Below are 11,887 nucleotides of genomic sequence, written 5' to 3'. Positions count from 1 at the left end.
TCACAAAACTGAGATTTGATACCAAACTTAATTACAATTTCAACCTTCCACAGGGTTGGAGTCTCAAACCAGTCAATCTGGAATTACCCCTTCAGCACCAGTGACGTAACCCACCTAATGGACTCCTGCCATCCCCCAAGGGAAGGTGACCTTGCCTGAAACAATCAGCTCTTTGCAAGAATAACTTTCTTGCCCTGCCTGCTTCTGCCTATAAGAGTATTTCATTGTGTAAAGTTCTTCAGAGCTCCTTTCTGTTTACTAGATGGGATGTTGCCCGATTCATTAAATAAAACCAATACAACCTTTAAAATTTATTCAGTTGAATTTGTTTCTTAACATTACTTAGGATGCAAACAGTATATGTAGAAAACCAGTGATGGGTGTGGGAATGTCCTTGATTAATGAATTCCCACTAATTTGACTAAACCTTTGAGCCACTCATCGTATAATTAACTGCACAATTTCCTTGACCTCTGTTAGCACCTCCACGTTTTTATTGTTGATCCTGAGGTATACCTGAAATTAAATCGTTTCCTTAGCATTCATCACCCTATTAGAGACATAAACCTCTCATATTCCACTCAGAGTAGTATAAGGAATTCTGAACCCCTGATGAATTCTTGAAGTCTCAGCTAAATACCTGTAATGATAAGTTTCTTTAAATTAAAAGAAAGACTAACTGGCATGGTAAATTACAGGTTTACTATGAGAATAACAAGAAGTCTTCTGACTTTCAATTAGATCTTGACATTCAGGAAAAATTTATTTTTGTTTTAGATATTTTTGAAAATAGTAGAACTGCTATGATGAATGACAACTTCAGTTAGTTTCTCCTTTCGTTGCTGCATGACAAACAATAATTATCATCAACATCACATCAGCAAAAAATAAATTAATTTGGAAATTTATTTGAAATTGATGGGAAAAAGCATCATGAAGAAAAAAGATAAGGCTTAGAATTTTATATATGTATATATATACTCACATGCATATATATTTACAAGAGAATTTTGTCCAGACCTAAGTGATAATCTTCTTCTCTCGATTAATTGTGGTCCTTGCACCCTAAGCATAAAATAATATTTTTAATTCTGTACACTGGTGAATGAACGTATATCCAAGTCCTGGCTACACATGCAAAAAGCTCTGTCTCCATTTTCACAGGGCAGATTCTCTGAATCACTCTTCTGAGGGCCCCCATCACCTCTCTGTTTCTCAGGCTGTAGACAATGGGGCTGAGCAGTGGGGTCAGGATGGTGTAGAAGACAGCCAGAACCTTGTCCTTTGTTGGCGATCTTAGGGATCTTGGGTGTAGATAAGTGTAAACAAGTGGCACATAATAGAAAGTCACCACAGTCAGGTGGGTGCTGCAGGTGGAATAGGCCTTCTTCCTCCCTTCTGCTGAGTGCATGCAGTGGACAGCAAGGAGAACACCGCCATGAGAATATGCAATGCCAATGAAAGGAAACACGGGGAAGAGGGTGGTGCTCACAAACACTGTGTACTCATAGACCCAGGTATCCATGCAGGCCGGAGTCAACATGGCCGCGACATCGCAGAAGAAATGGTTGATGGCCCTGGATCAACAGTAAGGGATGTGGAAGGCATATGTGGTGTGGGCACAAGAGTTGACAGAGCCCATTATCCAAGATCCTCTTATCATCAGCGCACACATTCTTTTGCTCATACGAATGGGATAGTGGAGAGGAAAGCAAATAGCTATATAACGATCACACGCCATAGATGTCAAGAGCAGCGCTTCCGCACCTGCTAAAGTCAAGAAAAAGAAGCTCTGAACCCCATATCCAATGAAGGAGATAGATTTGTTTCCAAAGAGAAAATTAGAAATCATTTTGGGGACAATGGTGGAGATGTAATTCAAGTCAATGATGGAGAACTGACTAAGTAAAAAATACATGGGTGTGTGGAGCTGGGAGTCCAGGAAGATGAGGAGAATCATGCACAGGCTGCCAAACAAGGCCATTAGGAAAATGAGAACAACGAGAATGAAGAAGAACAGGCCAATTTTTGACAGTGGAAACAACCCCAATAAAATAAAATCAGTTGATGTTAGATTATAATTTTCCATGGAGCATTAACATGATTTTTCCTAGAGACAGACACAAGAGTAAGTGATTTGAGTATAAAACTATAATCTCTTTTTAACTTAATATTTTAGACTGTGTATTATTTAAAATTTCATAGCTCTTAAATGAAGAACTGAACTTATCTATTTTGGGAGAAATAAACTTTATTTTCTGATCCAGAGATTAAAATGTGAAAATGCGAACATTTGTGGCCAAAGTGTTTTCTAAGAATCTATTAAAATATTTTAAAAACAAGATTTCTATTTTGATCTCCTTAGGATAAATATGTTTTACTGCCCTACACAAACTCAGATATCATTAACATCAGTTGTTGTATTCAAAGTTCATGCATAGAAAATTTATGGAAACCCATATATGATAGAGTTCTAGTATCAATAAATGTTTATGACCCTTAAGGGATGATTTTTCTTTCATATTTTTCACTAAAACTTACCTCTAAAATTGAAGTAGTCTATCAGCTCATGTTTGAGGAGCTTTGTCTTTCTTAAATCTTCTTTTCACAATAACGTCAAGTCAAGTTTTCCTGAAGTCAGGTATTATCATTTGGTTCATCTGTTCTGAAATATAGCATAAATCGTTATTGTCAAGTTGCACTTATGCAAAGTCATTCTCTTCTGCCTCCTCACTCAGGTTCTGAGTGCTGCAGTTAAAGAAGACCCTCTGCTCCAACATCTACACACATGCTCATTGTGGCTGTCATCACTCTGCTCAACATCTCCCCAAGAGGATGTTTTCTGTCTCTCTGCTTCTCTAACATGTATATAACATTATACATTGCTTTATGACACTTTGTCTTATTCATTTTTCCCTTTTTTTTGTATTTAAAATTATCTCCAGTTCTAGATAAGTGTGTGAATTTAAGCATATATACTTACCATTTCTCTCTTTTAAAACCCAATTATTATGATGATAAACAACTGGATGTGTTATAAATTAAAGACAGCAGGTGAGCAAAAGGCACAATGAGAAATGAAACAGTTCAGGATTCTCTGAAAGAAAGAATTTGGCTAGAGAAATGTTCAGTTACTTAAATGGAGAAAAAGGACTTGGCACCTTGACGGTCTTCACGGAGGTAGGAGGAGGCTTCTCCTCCAGAGACGTCGGAAGTGAACAAGCTCCACACAGTGCGCGATGTTTTAGTCTTAAATATTATTTTAGAGCCAATGTTCCCAGACTTTTAAGGAAGCTTCCAACATGAAAGAGGAAGATGCACAAATGTGCACACATACACACACAAACACACGTGTATTCACACACACCCCACACAAATATAAAGTGAGTTACACATGATTGGGAAAATGCAGAAAGACAGCACATTTTTAAAAATCAGGATTCATATCTTTAAAGAAGTATGAAACATTATCATTCCACGATGTATTATTAGATTAATTTAAAAAGTGTCAGATAATAAGAAAGGGTTTGCAAATTAAAAAATACATAATAGTTCATCAAATGATTAGGTGAAAGTTTCAAAGACAAAGTGAAAAAATCTACCAGAATTAAAAGAATACAGCAACAACAAAATAAAAAGATTGCCATTTTGAAAAGTTAGGATAATTAGAGAGTTAATACAGGGAAACCAGTGTATGCTTGTTATTCCTAGAAATGCAATTAGCAAAATAATAATGGAGTTAATATTATCAAAAAAAATTTTTCAGAATTGATATATATGATCCACCATATTCAAACATCATGAACAGAACACAGAAAAGTAAATGAGAAATATTTTATTGAAAGATATTTTCTTGAAAATGCTGAATGTCTTCTTGAAAATACTTTCTGAAAACTGTCAACATTGCTGATAAATTTATGACCTGAAAAGTGCCCTGACGGAGTAAATAGCCATAATAATGAAAAGAACTATACAAAGAAATAGTAACTAAATTATCATTAGATTTTATTGTAGTTTATATTTTCGTATTTTAGCAATATATGCTGGAAGATGAAACAACGCTGTCAACTTTGCCCCCCAGACCCAAAGCGGTATGTAACTATGTTGAAAGGATGGGAAACAGAAAAAGAGGTGGAAGTGGGTGGCATGCAGAGCAGGAAGGTTTCCATTCTAAACTGTCCACAAATAAAAATCTGTTAGAACTAAGAAGTTCAGCAGAGTTGCAAGATACAAAAATCAGTTGTATTTCCGTACACTAATAACATACAATCCTAAGAAGAATATAAGAAAACAATTGCATTTATAATATCATCAAAAAGAATAAAATACTTAGAAATAAACTTAACAATGAAAGCAAAAAATATGTGCACTGAAAATCATAAAAGATCCTGAAAGAAATTGGAGAAGAGACAAATAAAGAGAAATGCATCCTGCGTTCGTGGATTGGAAAACTTAATATTATTAAGATGTCGATACTACCATAAGTAACTTCAGATTCAGTGAAATGCCTGTCATAATCCCAATGAGATTATTTACAGAAATGGAAAAATGCATCCTAAAATTCATATGAAATCTCAAGGTGCTCTGAACAGCCAAAATAACCATAAAAAAGAATTAGAGAACTCATTTTTTTCTCATTCAAAACTTACTAAAAAGCTATTATAATAAAAATAGTGTAGTATTGGCATAAAGACAAGCATAAACCAGTAAAATAGAGATACCAGAAAAAAATCCTCACATGTGCGGTCAAATGTCAAATTTTTGACAAGGATCTCAAAACCATTCAATGGAGACATCCTTTCAACAAATCGCAGTGAGAAAACTGGATATCTAGATGCAAATAACAAAATTGTACCATTACTTTACACTATCCACAAAAATTAAATGAACAGAAGAGCTAAATATAGAGCTAAAAGTATACACTCTTAGAAGAAAACATAGAGGAAACATTTCATGATGTTGGATTTAGCTGTGCTTTATTGACTATGACGTCAAAGCACGTAAAACAATAAAAATATAGATAAACTGGACTTCATCAAATTAGAAAATTCCTGTGCATCTAAGAATTTTATCAGCAGGGTGAATCAGCAACCCACAGATGGAAAAATATTTGCAAAATATACATCTGATAAGGGATTGATACAGGGAATATGTAAAGAACTCCTACAACTCAACAAACAGAAAATTAATTTAAAAATTAAAATTTAAAAAGAGTGGAGAGTAAAAGAGGAAGTAGTAAGCAACATTAAGATCACCATGGGTGCCATGTAACCTCTCTTCTTTCGTGGGAAAAAAATATAATAAAGCAGCAGGAACTAGGAAAGGCTATCCATTACAATCTTTATTGAGGATGTGGACCATTAAGTGTTAGGTTTATTCTTCAAGTTTCACTTGGGCACATCCAAAGCACACTCCAATGTGATTAGGCCCTACCTCTTCTCATGACCCTCATCTCACTTTGTCTCTAGAGAGCACATTTATGGATCAGCTCCAAAACCACTTTCTGTTGTCAATTTCATACTCTACAATTCCTTCTGAACAGCATCGAAAATGTGCAGCCACTCGCTCAACCTCAAACTGCATTTCAGATCTTTTGCTTCTTAACTTAAAACTCTTACATGGATTACATCACTCATTTCTAAACTGCCACCTTAAATTCTAAGTGATTTGAATACAAATGGTAACCAACACTGCCAAAGTGGCTAACATTGAAATCGATACTTTTGTGATCACCTAATGTCCTTGAATGAAAACACCTCTACATCTGAAGAATGTAATTCATGTTACCTACACTGCTGTCAAGCATTGTTGACTTGGCTTCAGTCTTCCCTGTTCCCAGAGGATAGATCACAGACTGTGGGTACAATGCATCCTCTCTTCTTCAGTGAATATTCTTTATCCTGCAAATTCATTTTTTCTATAAATGTCTTGGGCCAAATATGGCCAAATAAACTCTTCTCACATTTGAAGTATCACTGAAATTCATATAAACTTTTATTGTATATTGTATCATAGAGTATCATAAGTATTTTCAATTATATTTCAGAATATGGTATTGTTGCATCTAGGCCCACGTATTATTCACCATAGTTCCAGAACGGTAGTTCATAGACAATATCATCATCTGCTTTTCTGTCAATTTTACCATATTTTATTGTCATTTCATGACCAATTGTTCACAAATAGATCAGTTCTCAGAATTGTATAATATCACATTTTAGGTTTATAAAGAACTCATATCTGAAAAAATGTGAACAAGTGTTCAAGCAGCCCATCCATTTCTTATTTTTAAGGATAAAATATTTATATATCTTATTCAAACCCACTATATTCAAATGGAATTTTCTTTTTGGAGTTCCCTGGTTAATGAGATGCCTGAATGTATCCATGGCTTATTATAAACAGAAGTACTTAATTCTGAATAAATCTCTCTTAAGCACTTGCTGAAGAGTTCCTCTTAAGCGGCTAATAAAGATAAACATACAATTAAGATTAATACCTTTCATTATCTCCACACTTTCACAAACTCACTGGCTTGGTTAGCTGGCTGTGGTCCAACTGTCATAAAATGAACAAAGTCATTTTCTGTAAATTTCCTTGAATATTTTCCAAACCAACATACATATTAAACTTTCATGTCTATACTTGAAATTTTAGGTACATCCAATGAAACTCAGCAGCAACAATGATTCTAGGGCTTCTTTACCTGGAGATTTAGTCTAATGCTCATTTTTTTTTTTTTTTTTTTGGTATTCACTTGGGTATGTTCTCTGAGGCTCGGAAAATGTAAGCTAAGTCACTAATTGCCCGGGATGGCTGTAAACCACGTTTGGAGAAGGAGTTCTGATAACTTCTTTAGATGTTTCTACAGGTGTGTTAAGGGTAAATTCAGTGGGGAAAGAAACAAATATATTTATTCACATTCTTATTACATCTCTAAAGTTTTATGGATCGTATATTTCATACATTGTTGTTCAGTAGGTGCACAGTAAACCTGTGTCTGCATATATTATTTCCCCGTTTTGATTATATTGGCCTACAAATTTATTAAATTAAATGAAATTTAGTTAGTTTAATAAAAATGTATACATAAAACTTCTTAATGTATCACACATATGTGAGTTATCTTTAATTTATTTTAGTTACTACATATTCTCCAGTTATTTCCATTCTGTTGGAAAAACCCATTAAACTATAAACAGTTCAACTTAATAACGAAAATAATGATAGTACTCATTGGTACATTTATATTTGCAAAATATTTAATAAAACAATGCTATTGAAGAAAATAGTCTAATTGTTCTTACATTTCTCATGATTTCTAGTAACCAAGTTAATTACATCTTTTACTTGAGAGGGAATAATATTGGCCTGGTTAAAATTGTTTAAAAATATTTTTTAATATTCGAAATTTTGATTATAAACTGTCTCAGTGAAGACCTCTGTATGTTCATTCTGTTTTGAGTTCTTTGGGCTTCATGGATCTGGATGTTCTTTTCCCTCAGATTTGGAAAGTTTTTTGTCATTATTTCTTTAAATAAGCTTTCTGCCCCTTTCTCTTCATCTGCTCCTTCTCGGATTCCCACAACGCATATGTTGGTGTACTTGTGGAATCCTGTGAGTTCTGTAGCCCTTTTGCACTCTTTTTTATTTTTGTTCTGCTGACTGGGTAATTTCAGATGACCTGTCTTGAGCTCACCGACTCTGTCTTTGGCTTCGTTAAGTCTAGTGTTCAGACTCTGCATTGAGTTTTTTCAGTTCAGTCATTGTGTTCTTCAGTTCTAGAATTTCTGTTTGGTACATTTCTCTCTCTATTTTTTTTTTTTACCATGGCATCTGGTTTATCTTAAGAGAAGAAAGAAGAGTGTGAAACTTAAATAAACTCCTCAGCTCTTTTTTTATAAATTTCTGTATTCAGTCCAGTTAAATTATTCATAAAATCACACAGCTCTTACATGAACAATCACATTTATATATTTTGAAAAAGAAGCCCCATTCTGAAAAATGCGAGATTCAGATGACAAATATTTTCATAAAATTGTTTGAAAATATCTACAAAATCATAAAAGAAAACATTTCTATACTAATTTAATAGAATATGGATGTGTTTCAAGCCTTTATAAATTGACATATATATGGTGAGATATGTTTTTTAATGAATCGAGTCAACTTGTAAAAGATTTTTTTCTTTCCACAAATTTCATCCAAATGGTATGCAATCTCACTCAAAATCCCAATTTTTTGGTGGAAATTTTATAAACTAATTCTAGTAATTATGTGGAAATGCATTGGGCTAAGAATAACTGAGACATGCTTTGATGTGCAAATATTTCAAAAGTAGAACAAATACTCAGTAAGCAAGATCTGGGAGTATGGAAAAGAAAAAAGAAAGCCATTGACGGTTAACAGTTAATGGTTCATATATATCAAATCATGTTGCACATCATAAATATATACAATTTCTATTTGCCAATTGTACTTTAATAAAGCTGATGAAAAAAGGTGAACATAAGCATGTCCAATGACTGAGAACTTCCACTTCTAGGTCTTTTCCAACAGAATTTTTTAATAAAGTCTCCAAAGGACACGTACAAAATATTCATAGCAGCAACATTTGTAATAGTTAAATCCTACAATATTCACATATGTCTGTTAACAAAACTGAGTGAGTAAATAGAGGATAGTTACCAAATAGAGTATTCAGTAGCAACGTGAATTAATGATCTACAAATGCACAAATGACTGGAATGAATTTTACAGACATAATGTGAAGGAAAAGAAGACAGATACAAAAAGGCACATGATATACAAATAAAACATTTAAATGACAAATTTAATCTATGCAGTCAGAAGTTGTAAAATGGACTACTCTTTGAGTGATAGATAATGAAAGAGAGCACAGGGGTAGCTGGTGAGGTTCTGGACATGTCTGCTCACCAGTCAGGACGCCTGTTTCAGTGTTTCCTATTTGTGAAAATCTACCAAGTGTTTGTAAATCATATTTTAAGAATGCTTTTAAAGAAGAAAAATAACAGTTAATGGTCCATGGAAGGATAGTGAAAAAGATGATTCCCATATGATGATGGCATGTTTTATTTGTAGGATATTGGGATCTATGCAAGCAGAGAGGAAGGATACAGCTTCCTTGTGTAAATGACTCCCGATCTGAAACTTGAGATCAGTGAGAAAGAAGAATTATCCAGTCAAAGAACTTTTTGTGAGGATGGTGGATAATATATTGAAGATACAGGCCATTGTATACCTGATGCAATTCTGACTTGTCAAAACATTTCAGAGAACTCCATTCAATTTAGCATGAAGACAAGATAAAGTTTTAGGTAGGACATTGTACTGCATGTTGCTGCAAATGAGGGGGTTTACAAGCTAAAGGAGATAATTACTTACCATACTAAGGAGATTAACATGATCAATATATATTGTAGCTAAGAAATTCTAGGAGAAATTCAAGCCAGTCAGGATTGAAAGGGAGATAGAAGAAAAACAGGCTTGTGCTGGGAGACTGCAGTCATAATAACACAATCATCTCTAGATTCTCTTAGCTTATGAGAATGGTTATTGGGATCCTCCCCAAGAAGACACCATTCTGGAAAATATGAAAGATGCAGGAGCTTTGAGATACCAAAGGAAGTAAGAGAACTTCCTGTATTGTTGCCACCGTATTACATTCACTACTGAAATGTAGATATGGCCTTTCTACACAGCTCTGAGTCACATTAGATCACCAGTCTTTAGAGGCACCAATAGTCACACATGAATTTCACAAACTTCATGATAGGTGCTATCTCTCTGTGACCATTCACTGTGTCTACCCAAATAGAGTCATAGGAAGTCTTTGTGAATTAATCAGGAAGTAGAGATCGAATCGTTTCTATTTTTCCAATCTCTCATATTTATTTCCCCAGACATTGTAACTAAGACAAACTCCTCACATATCCCTATATCTCACTTGTCACGGCTCATGTAAATAGATAAACGAAGGGCCACAGGACTTCTGGTTAAGCAGAAAGTCTAGAAATCATTTATCATCATTTTTTATCTGAGCTCGTTTGAGATGTCTTATAAAGCAAACATTTCCATATCTACGATAGAACCTAAATGCTTGCTTCCTTACTTGATGTACTTCTATGACCAAGACATATGTCTACGCTATGCATTAGATTCTTTATCTGCAGGATTTAACCTGGGAGTGTGTCATTCAAAGAACCAGGGCAAGTGCACAGCCTCTAAGGGAATATGGATGCAACAGAAGTAAACTCATGACGTTTCTAGAGGAGCTCATCACATGTTTCTGAGGCTGTCAATGGCACCCAGATGGAGCAACAGAGGTATCATCACAGGACTCATCCTCAGGCTCATCTTGGACATTCTTCATGGTTGCAGTCTTCAGACAAGATTCACCTCTATTTCTGAAGATTCTATAAGTCTTTCAATCATTTTTAGTGTTATATTATCGGTTTATATTGGACTGAATTTATTTCTCTTTTTGCACTTAAGAACCCTAGCTAATGATATTGAATTCCAAACTCCATTTGAATTCAGTTAGAAAATCTTGCTAGGAAATATTCCAGTAAAGAGAGAAGGAGGACCTAGAGTAATGAAGTGATAACAGGAATTGAAGAAGAGAGATCTTAAAAAATGTTCAAGTAGAAAACATTTAGAAAATTTTATGGCTGATTGGTTTATTGTAATGCAAGAACAAAAGGCTTATGCTAACTTGCAATTGTCATTGGCTCACCATTTAGTCTGAAATATGTCTTAATGTTCCTCACAATGTGTGAAGTACTTAGTAAGTATTTGGTCACTGGTCTTAAGCAACAATTGTCTTTTTAATATTTTTGTATATTTTTAAATATTTTTCAAATTTCCCCAAATTCTAGAAGCATGTAGTTAAGTTGGATAAAGCAAATCTTTTAACAACAAGCAACTGTCACATTTTTTTCACATTATTATGACATTTTCATCCTGTTCCTTGTGAAGAAATAATTCCACTTAATTTAAATTTGGAGAGAAGCAAGTTATAGGCAATTACTATTCTACAAGTTAAACTTCTAATAATTTAGTTTTCTAGTAAATGCTTAATTGACATGTGTATAAAATGTCAAGAATTATATCATCTATTCAAATCTCTCCCACTGTTGATGGAATGCAAATTGACACAGTCATTATGAAAATCAGTTAAGGTTCCTCAAAAAATTAAAAATAGACCCACCATATGGCCCAGAAATTTCACTTTTGTGTGTATATCCAAAGGTAATGAAGTCATTGGCTTGAAGAGGTATCTGTATGCCCATGTTCATTGTACCATTATTCAGAAAAACCAAGACATGGAAACAATCTAAGTGGTTATGGATGGATGAATGGATAAAGAAAATGTGGTAAATATAAATAATGTGGTAAATGTGGTAAATATAAATAAATATAAATAAATATAAACAATGAAATACTATTCTGCCTTAGAAAAGGAAATCTTGTCGCTCACTGTGACAACATGGATGAACCTGAAGGATGTTATGCTAAGTGATATAAGGAAGACACAGGAAGAAAAATACTGCATGTTCTCACTTATATGTGAAATATAAAAAATTCAAACTCTTAGAAGCAGAGGGTAAAATGATGTTTACCAGAGGATGGACTATGGGGGAAATGGGGAAATTTTAGTCAAAGGATACGTAACTTCAGATATGCAGGATAAGAAGTTCTGGAGCTCTAATGCAGAATAGGGCGACTATAGTTAATGGTGCTGAATTACATACCTGAAATTTGCTAAGCAACTAGGTCTTAGCTGTTCTCAACAACAAAAATTAACTATGTAAGGTTGTGGATATGTCAATTAGCTTGACTGTGGTGATGGTTTCACAATGGATAT

At 34.1% G+C, this 11,887-nt stretch overlaps 1 pseudogene; it reads right to left on the bottom strand.

Moving 5' to 3' along the window:
* Window positions 1-438: 438 nt before the first annotated feature.
* Window positions 439-2,089, bottom strand: LOC139043308 (olfactory receptor 2L5-like; annotated as a pseudogene).
* Between the last annotated feature and the right edge of the window lie 9,798 nt (window positions 2,090-11,887).

The sequence above is a fragment of the Equus asinus genome, unplaced genomic scaffold (genome assembly GCF_041296235.1).
Source record: "Equus asinus isolate D_3611 breed Donkey unplaced genomic scaffold, EquAss-T2T_v2 contig_2, whole genome shotgun sequence".
NCBI classification, from domain to species: Eukaryota; Metazoa; Chordata; class Mammalia; order Perissodactyla; family Equidae; genus Equus; species Equus asinus.
Note: the sequence above shows the minus strand (reverse complement) of the source record. Positions and strands in the feature narration are given on the sequence as shown.